Source organism: Bubalus kerabau, chromosome 20 (assembly GCF_029407905.1).
Source record: "Bubalus kerabau isolate K-KA32 ecotype Philippines breed swamp buffalo chromosome 20, PCC_UOA_SB_1v2, whole genome shotgun sequence".
Taxonomy (NCBI): domain Eukaryota; kingdom Metazoa; phylum Chordata; class Mammalia; order Artiodactyla; family Bovidae; genus Bubalus; species Bubalus kerabau.
In genome coordinates this window covers 46,402,168-46,419,425 of record NC_073643.1, presented here as the reverse complement: position 1 = coordinate 46,419,425, position 17,258 = coordinate 46,402,168, and the positions used below count along the sequence as shown (strand labels likewise).

Below are 17,258 nucleotides of genomic sequence, written 5' to 3'. Positions count from 1 at the left end.
CCTATATCCACCAAAAGACAAGAACAATAAAGTTCATAGGAGTATCATTAGGGGGAACATTGACTGAAACTGCCCACCCTGGCCGGGCAAGATAGTAGTAGCCACTTGCATGAGGTATCTTACAACAGGAGGTCCTGTCAAGGAATGCAGAACAAACAAGCTACCACCAACTGGAAGAATTTGGAAAAGGCAAAAGGAAAGAGAAGACACCAGTTCATGTGTCCTACCAACCTCCCAGAATCCATCTCACTGGAATGCATCTTGGCTGAGCAATGTGCACACCACCAGGAAGGACCCTGAGTCAGAATGATTGGCTACAGACAACCGGGAAGCTAACCCCAAGACTGTGAGTCATGTGGCAGAGCAGTTTCCCCAGGTTCGCTTACACTGCTGCTCTCTGCCCAGGTGCCCATTCACAAAGAAATCTCTTGCTTTCTCAGCACGTGAGTCTCCTTGGAGAATTTATTTCCAAGTGTTAGACAGAGTATGCTCTTGGACCTGGGCTAGGACCCCTTCCTGTAACATATCATTCATAATAGCCCCAAACTGGAGATAACCCAAATGTCCATCAACAGTAGAATGGGAAAATAAATAATGAAATGACAGTATTTTATATGATAAAATTGCACATGGTCCCCAAAATTAAAAAAACAAAGTTATTCTCAACAAAAGGGATGAACTTCTGTGGGATTCTGGGGGAGAGAAGGACTTTCCTCCCTGAGGCAGCCAAGCTGCAAGGGTAAGTCTGGACCTTCTGGAGGCCACTTTCTCCAGCTGGGCAGAGGAAACAGTGTCAGCATAGGGGACAAGGCATGGCTGACAGAAAAAGCAAAGATAGCTGAGGGCTGGAGAGAAAAAAGGCAAGGGCTTGAGAGTAGTGCCTCAGGCCAACAGGAGCAGAAGCCAGCAAAGGCAGAAAAGGCTCTGAAAGCCTTGAATCCCTAGTTCTACCTCTGGTGCCCTGATTTCTGCAACTTAGCCTCAATTCTGTCCTTCCCAGCTATGCCAAGAAAAGATAGACCCATCTTGTGCTCAATTCTAATAACAAAAGTAAATAATATGTGAGAATTTCCCTTAAGGATTTCACAGTTTAATTAGGAAAACAGACATTCCAACAGATAGCTGCACAGCACTATAGGAATGTGAACCTTAATCAGAATAGAGAAGGAGAGGGAAGGGTCAGGGAAGGCCAGCTGTGAAGTGAGACCAATAGAATAATTTGGATTCATTTAGGAAAAATGGAAGATAAAGGATGGTCAAGTCAACATGGGTGAGGGGCAGTTCAAACAAAGGGAGGAAGGTAAGAACAAGAATTAGTGGAAGGGTAATAAGCAGTCTGGTGTTGCTGGAGTGACGTGTGGTTGGCAGGAGAACCCAGGAAGCTGTCATAAAGGAGCTGAGAGCCACTTAAAGGATTCTGGACTTTGTCATCTGGACAGAAAAGCCTTTGAAAAGCTTTAATCATTGGAACAATGGGGTCCAATTTCCCTTTTAGAAATAACAAGATGTTTTCTAAGTCCACTATCTGCCAGCAGGAATCTCTCTCTTACTCCCTCCCTCTCTCACCAGGCTCCTCCCACCGTAGCCCAACACTCTTATTCTCTAAAACTCCCACCAGCACAGACATGTTCATTTCTTGCATTTGTCACCCTATGATGTGAACAATAGGGACAGCATCAGCTAATGACAGAAGCAGCAGATTAGCTGTCCTGAGAGCTGGGTTCTAGTCCTGCCCCACCATTATCAGTGGAGAAGGCAATGGCACCCCACTCCAGTACTCTTGCCTGGAAAATCCCATGGATGGAGGAGCCTGGTAGGCTGCAGTCCATGGGGTCGCGAAGAGCTGGACACGACTGAGCGACTTCACTTTCCCTTTTCACTTTCACGCATTGGAGAAGGAAATGGCAACCCACTCCAGTGTTCTTCCCTGGAGAATCCCAGGGATGGCGGAGCCTGGTGGGCTGCTGTCTATGGGGTCGCACAGAGTCGGACACGACTGAAGCGACTTAGCAGCAGCAGCACCACTATCAGGCCTTATAACCCAGGGTGAGCCAGTCGTGCTTTCTACTCTATCTCCTCTACAGGCAAAATTAGGAACTAGGAGATCAGTTCTAGATATCTCAGAGGGCTGCTGTGAGAAGTGTTTTACAGTGGGTCAAAAATCACATCACCAGCATCATTGAACCTGCCACAGGGCTTTAGAAATACTGGTATCCTTAGGCAAAATAGCATCAAACAGCATACTTTATTTGTTCTCTTATTAATTAAAAGTATATAAATTCTATCATGTGGCAAACATATATAAATATGGCATCCAAATTTTATTTAAAATCAGTTAATAAGAATTTCTCATATCTGCCCATATCTGATATTATATTTGAGGTAATTTATTTTTATTTCATTGTTTTTTTCTCTAATATGGACAGTATTAACTAGCACTAAGAAGATATATCTTGTTGGATACCTAATACGTAGCTCAAAATGAAAAATGAAAACCATGTTAAAACACTATGAAGATGCAAGACTTAGAAAAAAGAACACAGATACCCCAACAGTGTTCTCTACAGTTAATAAGACACTGGTACTACAGCAGGGTATCAAAATCCCTGAAGAAGAATCACATGTTTCCTGAAATCAGGTAGCAATATTGCCTCTAAGATGAAGCTGCATGAATCTAGTGAGAGAATCATTGAAGTTTGAGGATTTTTTTAATCTAACTAGTTTTTCAGTTCAGTTCAGTCACTCTTTGCGACCCCATGAACCGAAATATGCCAGGCCTCCCTATCCAACACCAACTCCTGGAGTCTACCCAAACTCATGTCCATTGAGTCAGTGATGCCATCCAACCATCTCATCCTCTGTCATCCCCTTCTCCTCCTGCCCTCAATCTTTCCCAGCATCAGGGTCTTTTCAAATGAGTCAGCTCTTCACATCAGGTGGCCAAAGTATTGGAGTTTCAGCTTCAGCATCAGTCCTTCCAATGAATAGTCAGGACTGATCTCCTTTAGGATGGACTGGCTGGATCTCCTTGCAGTCCAAGGGAATCTCAAGAGTCTTCTCCAACACCACAGTTCAAAAGCATCAATTCTTCAGCACTCAGCCTTCTTCACAGTCCAACTCTCACATCCATACATGACCACAGGAAAAACCATAGCCTTGACTAGACGGACCTTTGTCGGCAAAGTAATGTCTCTGCTTTTTAATATGCTGTCTAGGTTGGTCATAACTTTCCTTCCAAGGAGTAAGCGTCTTGTAATTTCATGGCTGCAATCACCATCCGCAGTGATTTTGGAGCCCAGAAAAATAAAGTCAGCCATTGTTTCCACTGTTTCCCCATCTATTTGCCATGAAGTGATGGGACCAGATGCCATGATCTTAGTTTTCTGAATTTACAGAGCATATATTTTGTGCATTATTAATTGCCTTGGGGCAAGTTTTCTTTTAACGGCATATAATAGTCTGACAACTGCCCACAAGGTGGCACCAAACTCATGCCCAGAAGACAACCAAGGGAATTTTTTTTTTCAATCGTAAAGCAGACGTTCCAAATACTCAACAGATAGCTTCCTTTATAGCTTATCCCCAAGAATGAGCCACATTTATAGATATTAGCCTCTTCCCCCTATATGATACAAAAGTTAAAATCTATTGCCGCCTACAAGAAAACTTAAAGTAGACAGACCTCCTCTCAAGATAGATCTGTTCTACTTCTGTGCAGTTTTCAACAGAAAAAAACCAAAAGTATGTAACTCCTAAAAATAAATGTCCCATTTCTAGGGGGAGAAAGTCTGAAACTAACTTAAAACACTGAATGGTACCCAGAAGTTGATCATTCTTTCCTTTGTTTTAAACTTTATTTAGTTGAGTTTAGATGAGTGGATATAAATCTTTAAAGACCTGAATGTTATTTAAAAATTGAAACAGAATTGCAATCAATACTTAATGTATCATGGTTATTTTTAAAGAGTGAGATCTATTCTTGGAGACCTTCTCTCCTTTCTATCCCCCTCCACTCTATTCCATCTTACAAAGGCTGTTCTAAAGTGAACTGGTCCACACCAGGATAGAGCTCTCGGAAACTCTAATGAAAGTCATTCTGGGAACAGACACAATGCATCACTGTTGGGTTAGGGGATGTTTCTGCCAATTAAAAACAGCGCACTGGGCCTGAGCCCCTGGGAGCCAAGCTTTCCATTTCGAAAAAGCAGAGGTTGTACAGAGCTTTATATCCTCAAAGAGCCAGTTTCCTGTTAGCGTGAAAAGAGGAAGCTATCTGTTAGGAACAGAGCACCCGCCACACAGAAGGGGGACCATCTGTGAAGGGCTTGTGTCAAGAGTTCACCAACCTTTTACCAAAAAAAAGAAAAGAAAAGCTAAAAGAACAAGGTAGATAAACATCATTCTGAGACCACCAAGCTACCTTTCATCAAGCAGCATCCCACTGGGCATGCCCAAGAAGCTTCTCGGAGCCTGTTAGCAATCATGAGTCATTTGTTCAGCCTCCAGAACATTGCTCTACCAAAGAAACATCCTTAACTGCAAGTCCTTGGTTTCTATATATTTGTGATTCCTGAAAATACAAGGTAAACTTCATGTCCACCTATTTATGTTTCCTAAGCAAGGCACCACACACCCCTAGACCACATGCAAGTAGTTTGAGGTCTCAAGGACAAAGCGTTCTGGGAGCTTTGTGAAGGTGCTCTCTGTAGCCAGCGTGATCCACCAAAGCAGACACTCCCACAAGCTGGCTGGAGAGGCAGGGTGGCAAAGGGAGGCAGGGGTGTGACTGCATTAACAATGATCATAGAACCTGCTCGTTTGACACTCTGCATTCTGCAAACCTGCAGTGCTGACCCTCCCACGCTGCCTCTTTCTCCACTTGAGGAATACACTACTCTAGCGTCTCAGAACACAACTGTCTTCCAAGCAATCTCAGCGTGGGGCAATCTGGCTGACGTTTTACCTCAAACATCCTAGATCATTTTTAAAATGCTGCAACAAGCCCTTTCTTTTCCCTGATTTTTAAACCAACAGTGTTTCTTACTGGCATCACAGAATGGAGAACAAATTCATACAATAATGTAATAACAAAGCACATATCACTTCTTTTAATTCACCAAGCAATGCAAAAACCTGTAAGAATTTAACAAGGATATAGCATGATGCAGTGATGCAGCTTTGATTAAAAGAGATAGAAAATTACCATTCATTAGACATTTTCCATGTGCCAGCTACTGTGGTAAGCATGTGTAAGTTTTCTTTTAAAATCATATTTCATAAATGCAAACTTCAGAAGGATCCATGACAAATCCCTGAGTGTGCCCTTCTGTAGCATTCAAAACACACATTTACCGCCATGATGACACAGAGGTTAAGCAGCCCTCGCCACTGCTCTCAAAGGACTCACACCCTGGAGGAGAACCAGTATGAGGCTTCTGTGAGGTATGTACCAGGTACTGCCAAGGATAGGGTGATTACTCATCCAGGCATTCTAGATCCTGCCTTTATTAGAACAATGCTTAATTGATGAAAGAAGAATAGAGTAGAATACACAACTGAATAGACTGGAATAGGAAAAAAATCAGTAAGAATCTGAGAAAAGATTTTCCATGGGATGAAGAAATGATCTCTCACATGAGGATCCTCTCTTAGCTCACAAAGGAAAAATAAGTTCTCTACGAAAGGGGGTGTTTACTTCAATGAAGTTCAAGCCCCTCAGCTGTCTTTGCCTGATCGCCCCCATTCCCTTTGCCTCTGTTCCCATTCAGGTCCTAGGCTGACCACATCCCTACCTTTACAAGCACTACCAGGCCAGGCCACACCAAGCTTTCTCCCCTCATACCACATGCTCTTTCTCCCTCCAACAGACTTATGCTGATTTGTTTTTAAGGAACCACCTCCTTTATGCAGCCTGCTGAGCTATACACACACATACCCCTCCACACACACATACACAGGCTTTGTTGGTTAGAAGTTCCAAGTAATCACCTCCTTTATGCAGCCTGCTGAGCTACACACACCACAGGCTTTGTTGGTTACAAATTCTAAGGCCAAAATTTCCCCACTAGGCTGTAAACTCCTTGAAGGAAGGGGCTTTGTCCTGTTAGTTATTGTGTCCCCAAAGCCTGTAACATGATAAGTATTTAATAGATAATTATCAAATTATAGAATTTTCATTTTTAGATAACTTGACTTTCTCCTCCAAAAGACTAAAGACTCATAGAAAACCTAAAGTGTCTGGCTTCCAGAAAGTGTACCAGAAATTTTCAGTAAATAAGTAAACAGTAAACCTCAGGCCACAAGACAGAGTTGTCGAAATTACTGTTTCTTATTGTAAAGCGCAACTGCTTCAGTCATCTCCAACTCTTTGTGACCCTATGGACCACAGCCTGCCAGTCTTCTAAGCATGGGATTTCCCAGGCAAGTATACTTGAGTGAGTTGCCATTTCCTTCTCCAGGGGATCTTCCTGACCCAAGGATCAATCCCACATCTCCTATATCTCCTGCATTGCAGGTAGATTCTTTGCTGCTGGAAGAGCCCTCCTTCTCATTGTAAAGTGGTTTTTTAATAACAAATTCTCTTCTTTTACAAAGTCTTATCTTTGTTAGCTTTGCACATTCTGTTGTTTACATTCAAATGCAAGAGTAAAGACTCCAATAACAACGAAGAAAGGATTACTTATTTCAATAATCTTATCTGTTGAAATTTAACATTCTTTTCCCCCAAAGAATACAATGCATGATCCCCAGCTCCTAACTCAGCTATGCCTGTGATACAAGGACTTGTAAGAGTAAATAGACAGAGTGAGGCAAATGGATATTTCAAATACCACATAAAACAAAATATCCTTTTACATTTGCAAAATAAATATCATTTCATTGCTCATATCTCCTGGATAAAGTGGCAAGAAGGAAAAAAAAATGAAGAAAACAAACATAAGGAGAAGACCCAGGGTCTTGCAGAATGTTTAATAACCTGGGTTAAGCTGGCCACTTGAGACTTTGAACACAATCAGGCCTCCAACGTTTGGGCCAAAAGCCCTTCCCTCCTCCTCCTCTTCTTCACCCGCCCTGATTAGCACACTGAGGGAGCCAGACGGCAACACGCCTTCATATGGTCTGTTGAGGAGAAAGCTCACAATTACTGTAACCAAATGCCCTAATGCCTGTTTCCAATAAATGCCTGCACCATCGCTCTAAAGGAAGAGCCAGGAGCTTCTCCCAGCTCCACTCCTCTACCTCTGCCCCTGCACACCAGAATCTTAAGAAGTGGTAGGGGAAAAACATCATCCTTCAATAAAAGATGAACATTTACATCAATGTACAATGTGTTGATTATTAAAATAATTTAAATTATTTCCTTAGTTGATTTTTCTCTGTTATCCAGCCACTCCTTCACATCATTAACCCCAAGTAAATAAGAAATTGGGATTGGAGCATTTTCACTAATGGAACATCAGTTGATTCCATGGTGCCCTTGTGATAGTGAGTCATTCATTCAACAGTGCTGAGTGCCTACTATGTGTCAAAGGTTATTACATTTTACATTCTACTCATCTGTTAGATGTTTCAAGGACAGAGACATGTACTCCCAGTTCTAAGCACTGTGACTATTACAGACATGAAGAGATGTACAACACACCTTCAATGATTGGGTCAACAAAATCCTCATGGGATGTGTTGATGAAAAGCACACATACCAGCCAAAGTGCCCAAGCATTCTCCTCAAGGCCACTAACAGCACCAGACCACATAGCAAGGATCCAGCTTAACTTTCTCTAAAATCAATGAAGCCTGAAAACAGTTATGCCTTTCATGTGTTTTATTCAATTATTCATCAGTAGCTTTTATTGAATATCTATTAATGGCAACCCACTCCAGTATTTTTGCCTGAGAAATCCCATGGACAGAGGAGCCTGTGCGCTACAGTCCATGAGGTTGCAAACGAGTTGGACATAACTTGACAATTAAACCACCAGCACCACCACTGCCTGGAGACATAACACTGAGAAAGAGAGGTATAGCCCAACCCTTGTTGAGCTCACAGTCTAGGTAGAAGAACAACCATCTAGCTAAACATTGCCCAGAAAAAGCAGTAGAGGCTATGGAAGTAAAACACAGGTGCTCTAATTCAACTGAGACAGGAAAATGGAAATGACTGGTTTGTGCAAACAATCATTTGTGTGGTGAAAGAGAAAATGGTACTGGGGGACTGAAGAGTTGAGGAAGAGTTATCTAGTTCAAAAACAACGTGGCATTTATACAAAAAGGAAGACTACAGGTTTGGGGAGAGAAAGAGAACATGAAGAAAACTGTCTAGAAAGTAGCAGAGAGCTCAGCTGGAAGGTTCTTCAGTGAACTTTTATGGGAGAGTGTGTGAGAACAGTAAAGAGGCATCAGAGTATTAAGACTTCTGCTCTCTTAGAGAACCTATTCCCCACACGCATGCCCACACTTAGGAATACTATGACACAGTAGGGCAAACACAGCATAAGTCACTGAGTTTGGAGGCTCTGACTGGCTTCTGGGAAACTGGGAGCCATGAATCACTTGCCTGTAGCTTGCGCCAGGTCAAGGGGAGAAAGAAAGTGACCTCATATAGCTTTCAAAGCCTGGCTCTCTTTATTATTTGGAGATTTACTCCTCACCCCACAGAAAGGGCAAAACCACCCAAAAGGATATTACCCCAGAAGAAGAATCACTGGGCCACAGGATATAAATATTTTTGAGGTCTCTGAAACATTTTCTCCATTTCATTTTGGCTTCTTATGTTACTAAAAATATCTATGGAATAGAATTTAGTGTAACATTTTAAATAAAAAAGATCCACTATGCCTATAAAAGAGCTGCCCTTTTTGAATTTGCTAACAATATTTTTAGAAACTACAATGTGATCTCCATGTCTGTGTCCATATTTTTTAAACTTCTACTTGCTAACTAGAACATTTTAAAAAGTGATACTGGCCAACATTAACATTCCTCATCCTTTCATAAGATCATGACAATAAAAAAAAATAATAATGATTTTTCACTAATATTGATTAAAAAGTATTTTGGTCACCTAAACCAGTGTTGAAAAATAAGGTCTTCGATTCTTAAAGTACATGCTGCTGCTGCTGCTGCTAAGTCACTTCAGTCGTGTCCGACTCTGTGTGACCCCATTGACGGCAGCCCACCAGGCTCCCCCTTCCCTGGGATTCCCCAGGCAATAACACTGGAGTGGGTTGCCATTTCCTTCTCCAATGCATGAAAGTGAAAGTCAAAATGAAGTCACTCAGTCGTGTCCGACTCTAGCGATCCCATGGATTGCAGCCTACCAGGCTTCTCCATCCATGGGATTTTCTAGGCAAGAGTACTGGAGTGGGGTACATGCTGCTGCTCCTGCTGCTGCTGCTGCTGCTAAGTCGCTTCAGTCGTGTCCGACTCTGCGACCCCAGAGACGGCAGCCCACCAGGCTCCCCTGTCCCTGGGATTCTCCAGGCAAGAACACTGGAGTGGGTTGCCATTTCCTTCTCCAATGCATGAAAGTGAAAAGTGAAAGAGAAGTTGCTCAGTCGTGTCTGATTCTTAGCGACCCCATGGACTGCAGCCTATCAGGCTTCTCCGCCCATGGGATTTTCCAGGCAAGAGTACTGGAGTGGGGTGCCATTGCCTTCTCCAGGGTACATGCTATCCTCCCCTAAAAAAAGAATAATAATGGTAGCTTAGTAATGTTTGTTATTGAACTTAAATTATTTTGCCCTATATTTATTTCATAGAAATAATTATTTCTTATTTTAAAGTAAATCATTCCTCAACAATTACAAGTATTCAAGTGCTAGATATTCTGTGAATTACCTGCACCAAAGAGGAATCAAAGTTCAGAAACTACCCTCAAGAAAGTGACCATCTAGTAAAGAGAACCAGGCATGCAAGCAATTGTATTTAAAGTGTTAGTCTATGTAAAGAAGTGTGTACAAAGAACAAAGAGAACATTAAGAAAGAAACATCTAAGTGCATCTGGGAAATTCAGAAAGGGCTTATAGAGGAAGTAACTCTTAAGCTAAAACTTAAAGGACTTAAAGAGAGATGGACAGGCAGATTGAAGGAAGGTTTTTCCAGGCAGAGGACATTACAGGGAGGTCGGTGAGGACAGAACACACAGAGGGTACACAAGGAGACTGGGAAGGCTGTGCTATGCTTGCCTGTCATGCTGGGGAGTCTGCTTTCTCTCGGGCTGGCACAGAATCCATGAAGATTTCTGAAAATCGAAGGGACATGATCCAATTTAGGTTTCCTATGTATATGAAATGCGGGTAGACTGGAATAAGATTTAAAAAAGAGTGAGTAGTTAAAAAATAATAGTCCAGGTGAGAGGTTATACATCCTGAAATAAGACAATACTGCTGGGAATCAACAGAGAGGTATACTACAAATGGTATTAAGGAAATAGAAGCCAAGAGATCTGAAAACTGACTGGATAATGAGAGCAAGAGAAGATAGAATGTAAAAATGTGATTTCCAGGTTTCTGGCAAGTAAATTTAGAGTTGTGCCATCCTATGACATCAGGAACAGAGAAGCAGCAGACAGGAAAAGGAAGATAAGTTTCGGCCGAACACTGTAATGATTGGGCTAGATTAAAATAAACTATAGAAACTGACAACCCCCAAATATCAGTGATTGAAATCATAAGGACAAAATTCTCATTTATGCTACATGTCTATTGTGCTTCAACAGACCTCCTTCTGGGGCACAGACTGATGGATACCCTGCCGTCTGGAACACTGCTTGATGCAAGAGCAGGAAAAAAGTGTGCTAAAGATTCATACCCTGACAATTAAATACTTAGGCCCAGAAACAGGACACATCACTTCCAGTCACAACCTATCGGCTAGAAGTAGACATATGACTGTGCCTAACTTCAAAAGGGAAGAGAAGTTTCAAACGTCCTGATGTAGCCCAAAATAGTTCAGTAATAGAGGAGCACTAGATATCTGTGGTCATCAGTCATGTCCATCAGGGACATGTTAGGTCTGAAGCACCAGGGAGACAAGTATGCTGTCTAGAAGGCCATCCTATATGCAGGCTGGAGCTCAGGAAAAGTATCAGGGTGGGAGACACTGACCAAGGAGCTACAAGAATAAATGTGAAAATTCTAGTTCTCAGGGCATCTATGTGAAAATGAATTTCCAAGGTTAACTGGTTCACCCAAAGTTACAGAGCAGCATGAATACGGTGGCACCAGGTCTCCAGGGGTCTGACTTCAAACTCAACATTCTTTCAGAAGATGCCTCTAGTGGAATGTCTTATTTGGATAGACTCTGTTCAAGCAGCAATTATCTGTTCAAGAAAGATGGCAATATCTCAATTTTATCAGCAGGTCCAAAAAATCATGCATGTTTGTCCATTCTCTCAGAAAGCCAAGGTAAATTTTGGTGGCACTCACTCACACTTGCACAATGCCTTCATTTTTTTTTTAACATAAAGATTTATCCTGTGTGTCTGGTTTTTGTAGTGTCAGTTATTTTTCTAAACTTGTGTGTCATGCGTGCTAAGTTGCTTCAGTTGTGCCCAACTCTTCGTGACCCTATGGACCAGAGCCCACCTGGCTCCTCTGTCCATGGGATTCTCCAGCATAAATACTGGAGTGAGTTACCATGCCCTCCTTGAGGGGCTCATCCAGACCCAGGGATCAAACCTGTGTCTCTTACGTCTCCTGCACTGGCAGGCAGGTTCTTTACCACTAGCACCACCTGGGAAGACCTATGTATCACGGACTTCTATTTTAAATCACAACTAAAATTTATACTAGAGATTTATAATAGAAATTTATACTAGAGAAGAAGTCTGCAAATTTTTTTGCTAACCAAATGGGCATGGCTGTATTCCAATAAAATCTGACTTATAAAAACAGCCAGCTAGCCGTATTTGGCCCACAAGCTACAGTTTGCAAACTTCTTCACTACAGGACAAACTTAATTAATAACAATACTACATAGAAGTATATTATGAGTAAATACGTAATTAGGGACTTCCTTGATGGTCCAGTGGCTAGGACTTTGCACTTTCACTGCAGGGGTCACAGGTTCAATCACTGGTCAGGGAACTAGGATCTCACATGCCTCATGGCATGCCCCCCCCAAAAAATCACTAATTTGGAAATTAGTAAGTATTGTACAAGATGGAAATCTGGAGACTACAAGAACAAACAAACTCTCTTAAATTACATTTATAAAGCTGGAACCATGGATTTTTGTGCAGCACTTCTAAAGCCCTCCACAGTCCAGTCTCAAAGTTCTATACTTAAAAACTGAGCCCGTTTTTAAGCTGCTACCTCTCACCTCCAAACCCATCTTTCCATACCATTTCTGTGATGCTAGGGCTAAGAGTCAGATACGACTGAGCGACTTCACTTTGACTTTTCACTTTCATGCATTGGAGAAGGAAATGGCAACCCACTCCAGTGTTCTTGCCTGGAGAATCCCAGGGACGGGGGAGCCTGGTGGGCTGCCGTCTATGGGGTCACACAGAGTCGGACACGACTGAAGCGACTTAGCAGCAGGGCTGGGGCTTTGTGAACTATGCTTCCACTTTGTTAGCTGCTGTCTCTTAGGCTGTGCCCATAGAGTGCACTAGATGGAACCTACATGCTGGAAGAGGGAGGTGTGAGTTGTTCCTTCCTGTCTATTACCTATTGGCTTCCTGTTCCTGTGGCTGGCCTAGCCCTGCTTCTTCACTCCAGAAGCTGCACTTCCTTTCTGTGGTAGCTGCTGACTGAATCTAGTTAGCAGTCTTTCTGGAACCATTATGTCCCTCATGGACCGCCGTTCTATCCTGCCTCCTCCTCAGGTCCATGTCCCAGCCCTCCACCCCTCACCTGAGCTCATAGATGCCATAATACCAACAAGGCAGTACCATCTCTCAGCGGTCTGGGTACCAGGCCCTCAGCTTCCTTCTTCTGAGCTCAGAGGCCTCAGCACCGGCCCTTACCTTGAAGATGGGAGTTTGGTCCCACAGGGCCCCTCCACCAAGCTTCCAAATTTTAATGATCCCAACCCCAAGAGTGGCAAATGCCTCCTGCAGCTGCTACTTCCACGATGCCTCAGTGTCTTCTTCTTGTCTTTTCAGTTCTTCAATATCTGGTTGATATTTTTTTGTATTAAATTCTCTCTGTTAAAATATTTAGTGTAGTTTCTGTCTCCTGACTCAACCCTGATACAAACACAGTTCAGCAATTTCAAAATAACTCTAATCTTCAATTTTGTTTCTTAAGCACTATGAAGTAGACACACAATTCTGAACTTTCCTTATAATCCCATCTGCTGCTCTCAAATACTACAGCTGCTCCCATTCCTGACTCCTCGAGAGTCTCCTCTCACCCTGAAATTCTTTCCACCCTTAGCTTCTCCTCTGGTCTCTTTTGTCTTCCTCCCCAATTCCTTTCCTCCTAATTGCCCATCACAAAATCCCAAGAACCAGTCTGCCAAAAAGAACGAGTCTCAGAAAGTGACAGAACTGAGGCACTCGGGCTCCTTTCCTCGTGTCAGAGGTACAAACCGAAGCGCCCACCATGGGAAGGAGGGACAAAGGATTCTCGGTGGCCACACATAAGAACTCCAGGACTCCAACCTCATCACTGTGTATGTGCAGTTTTGAAACTACATTCAGCCTCAAAGTCAGGGACAACTGGAAGCTGTGGGGTCAGTGGGAACTGCAAAGTATATACCTTTCAAGATTTTTTATGAGAAAGCTCTGAATTTTTTAATGCTGGCTCTTTACCATTTTGTGCAGATTAAATGAAACTTGCCTAATCCTGCCTGCATGCCCTGTTTGCTACCACTGCACTATGCTAGCCCCAAATGCATTAGGCATATTCCATTTTTGTCAAACATTTGATGATAAAAACTATTTTTAATAGTTATATACAGAGCTCTGAGTTATTACAGCAAACCAAAAATAGGATTCTTTTCCCTGTTACTTTCAGAGTTATCACCAAAATGAAAGAAAGCAAGCAACAAAGATAACAAGTAGTATCTTCTGGTAACTTAAACCCTCAGAAAATCTGGGATTCAATTTAAAAAAATTAACAGAATAAAACAGCTCTCTAAAACAATACTTTCAAAGTTTATTTTAGAAGGTGGTAGTGCTACATTATTTTTTAAGTAATATTTACAGAACAGCTTGTTCTAGAGTTCTACATGACACAAATAGAGTAAGCCTGGTATACACATGCCAAAATGGTGACAATGAAATTAGGGCTTGATCCGGTGGTAAATTACCGTCTGCTCATCTCAACAACACCTAAGGCTCCGAAATGAAGAAGGCATCATTTGAATAAGCCGTCCACTTGGGTATACATAAGGGCACCCACCCACTTACCTCTCAAACCCCCCATGTACAATTACCCAGTCTGCAAGAGAAAGACACACTAGCTCTATAATTATCAGATGTGAACTAAAAAATCATGCCCTTTTAAAAGCTTAGCTACATTTCCCAGCCACACTTTACCAACCTCAGACCAAACTCCAAAGCAGTATGATGCCTGCTGCCTATAAAGTCTAATAGCACAGACCAATGTGAAATCTACCTGCTGGGGGACCAAGCAACATCAGTAATGCTGATAGTGGCTGGGGCGGTGGGGAGGCGGGGGAGGGCAGGGGGTAAGAAGAAGTTAATTTCTCATTCTTTATTCCAACATGTCCCTGTGAGTTATACCTACAGAAGGAAACCATTACAATTTCCTGCAGCCAACTTGTTTTTTCTACCTCCATAAGTGTTTACTGTCAACTACCATAAGAACAAGCCCACCTAAAATCTAAAACCTTACTCTCCTAGATCCAGAGAAGAGCCCTAAGATGCCTCCAGAGTTCATATGGTTGGCAAAAAGGCCATGTCCTAAAGACTCCTTGGAGATCTCCTGTTTCTTCAGTCCACTTACTTTTTTGACAAAAAATTCTAAATAGCCTGTTTGATTTTCAAAGTTTACTGATCAAATTTCTATTTGGAAATTTCTACATGGAGACAAATCAAAGGCACTTGGGGACAAAAAAGGGCTATATGTATATATATATATATATATTGTGAAATGCCAGGGCACATGGTGAAGGTACTCAATGTTGAAGACAAAGGGAGACATGTCAAAGAAATGAAAAGGAGTGCATGAGCCCATCACTCAAAGTGGGCCTTAAAAAGACAGTGTTACTGGTTGAAAGGCCAGAAGAGACTGGAGGCAGGTAAAAGAGAAGGCAGAAACAGGCAACATGCTCAGATCTACAGGAAAAGAACCAATATGAAACAGCCTGCTGCTGCTGCTGCTAAGTTGCTTCAGTTGTGTCCGACTCTGTGCGACCCCACAGACGGCAGCCCACCAGGCTCCCGTCCCTGGGATTCTCCAGGCAAGAACACTGGAGTGGGTTGCCATTTCCTTCTCCAATGCATGAAAGTGAAAAAATAAAGTGAAGTCACTCAGTCGTGTCCGACTCCTAGCAACCCCATGGACTGCAGCCCACCAGGCCCCTTCGTCCATAGGATTTTCCAGGCAAGAGTACTGGAGTGGGGTGCCATTGCCTTCTCCAATGAAACAGCCTAGAGGAGCAAAATAACATGCTTCTCACAGCTAGTTAGAGTCACACCTCAGGTTTGTTTTGGGCTTAGGCACGTAGGCTCCAAGCCTAGCGCTTCACCTGCTTTATTTTATCCAACCCTTTCAACTACCCTGTGACCTGGGTATTATGTCCATTTTATAGATAAAGTTATAGGCGCGGCGAGTTAAAGCCAAGGTTACTTGGTGAGGAAAGGGCATACCCAGAATCAAATTCCAGGTCTGCCTGGTTCCAAAGCCTGTCCTGGGGAGGAAAAGGAGAGAGGAAGAGAGAAAAGAAAAATGATGATACTATTTAGTGTGCGAGGTACCCATCGTGCCCCTGACTCTGCATCTACCGCTGCTCTAGGAGGGACCACTTACTCTAGCACAGCACCTGGCCCAGGTCTACACTCTCTGCCTCTAATTAATGAGTACATGTGTCTTTCCATAGTACAATTCCATAATGTAGGTACTGTTTTTCTCAGTGTACAGCTGAGGAAAACACTATTATTTACAGCATTTGGTCTAAAAGGGGAGGGAAAAAACATCCCCAGAGAAAGATAAAACCAGGAGCTATTCTGACAGGCCAAACGACTGCCCTTGTCAAAACAACTGATGGAATACAGGGAAGGAAAATAAAGCAGAACTAGAGGATGTAAAATAACAGACATTTTGTATTATTTCTTTTTCTTTCCTTTAATATTTGAAATAACATAACTTGCAGTAAGATAAGCAAAGGAAACAGCTCTCTTTGCAACAAAATCTCATTTATGGACCAAATTCCTAAAAAGTTTACCCAGGACAATGATGCAATGCATCATCACTTGAAAGAAAAGAAAGAGATATTCAGAGACAGAGAGAGACAGAAAGAAAATAAAACTAACAATCCAGAAAATTAGGCAGCTCATTATGTGTTCTCTTCCAAATTTTGCAGAATCACACTTAAAGTGACAGATGTGAAGAGGAAGGAGGTTCACACTCAGAAAAGCAGAACTATTTTGGGGACGTTTGTTAGAAGAGGTGGCAAAGTACCTGAGAACTAGTGCACAGTCAGAGCTCTGGCATATTCATTCATTCATTCATGTACCCATGCATGCATGCAACAAACATTCACCACACCCTGACTACCAGCCTGACTCACCAACAGCAGCTGAAGATACTGTGGGGAGTCAGACATAGTGCCTGCCTTTAAAAAGCTCACAATTTGCTGGAAAATTTCAGGCAAGAAACAAGTTAATTGATTCTACCCTTAGTAGAGTATATCCAAGGAATTCTAGGAACTCTGCCTAGGGGAGCAACAGCCAAGGAAGGTTGCTCAAAAGTGACATGTGATTCCTGAAGGGAGGGATAACCAAGGAAAGAAGTGAAGGGTTGGAGAGGGTGTCAGGGATAGGACTTCACAGGCCATGGAGAGATCTTTCCATTTTATCCCAAAGAAAATGAAAAGCCATTCAATGTTCATTATTAGGGGAATTACATGTCCAGATTGGCGTTAAAAAATAAAAACCTCGAGAAAATTGTAGATAAGACTGGACAGAGGTTTAGATTGAAGAAGAGGAGGTAAGTCAAGAGACTACTACTGTTGTCCAGGTTGGAAATACAGAAACCTAAAACACAGTTGAGATTGGGGAATGAAAAGGAGGGAACAGAGTCAAGAGACACTTGGGGGAGATAATCAGTAGGAATTGGGGATCA

The 17,258-nt window shown here is 42.4% G+C and overlaps 1 protein-coding gene and 1 non-coding gene across 9 annotated transcripts in view; one reads left to right on the top strand and one right to left on the bottom strand.

Moving 5' to 3' along the window:
• ERC2 (ELKS/RAB6-interacting/CAST family member 2) overlaps nt 1-17,258 on the bottom strand; it is a 997,915-nt gene that overhangs the window by 853,389 nt on the left and 127,268 nt on the right. The gene's annotated exons all lie outside the window — the stretch shown is intronic.
• Nucleotides 12,014-12,086, top strand: TRNAE-UUC (transfer RNA glutamic acid (anticodon UUC)). Its single transcript has one exon. It is a non-coding gene; the product is annotated as a tRNA-Glu (tRNA).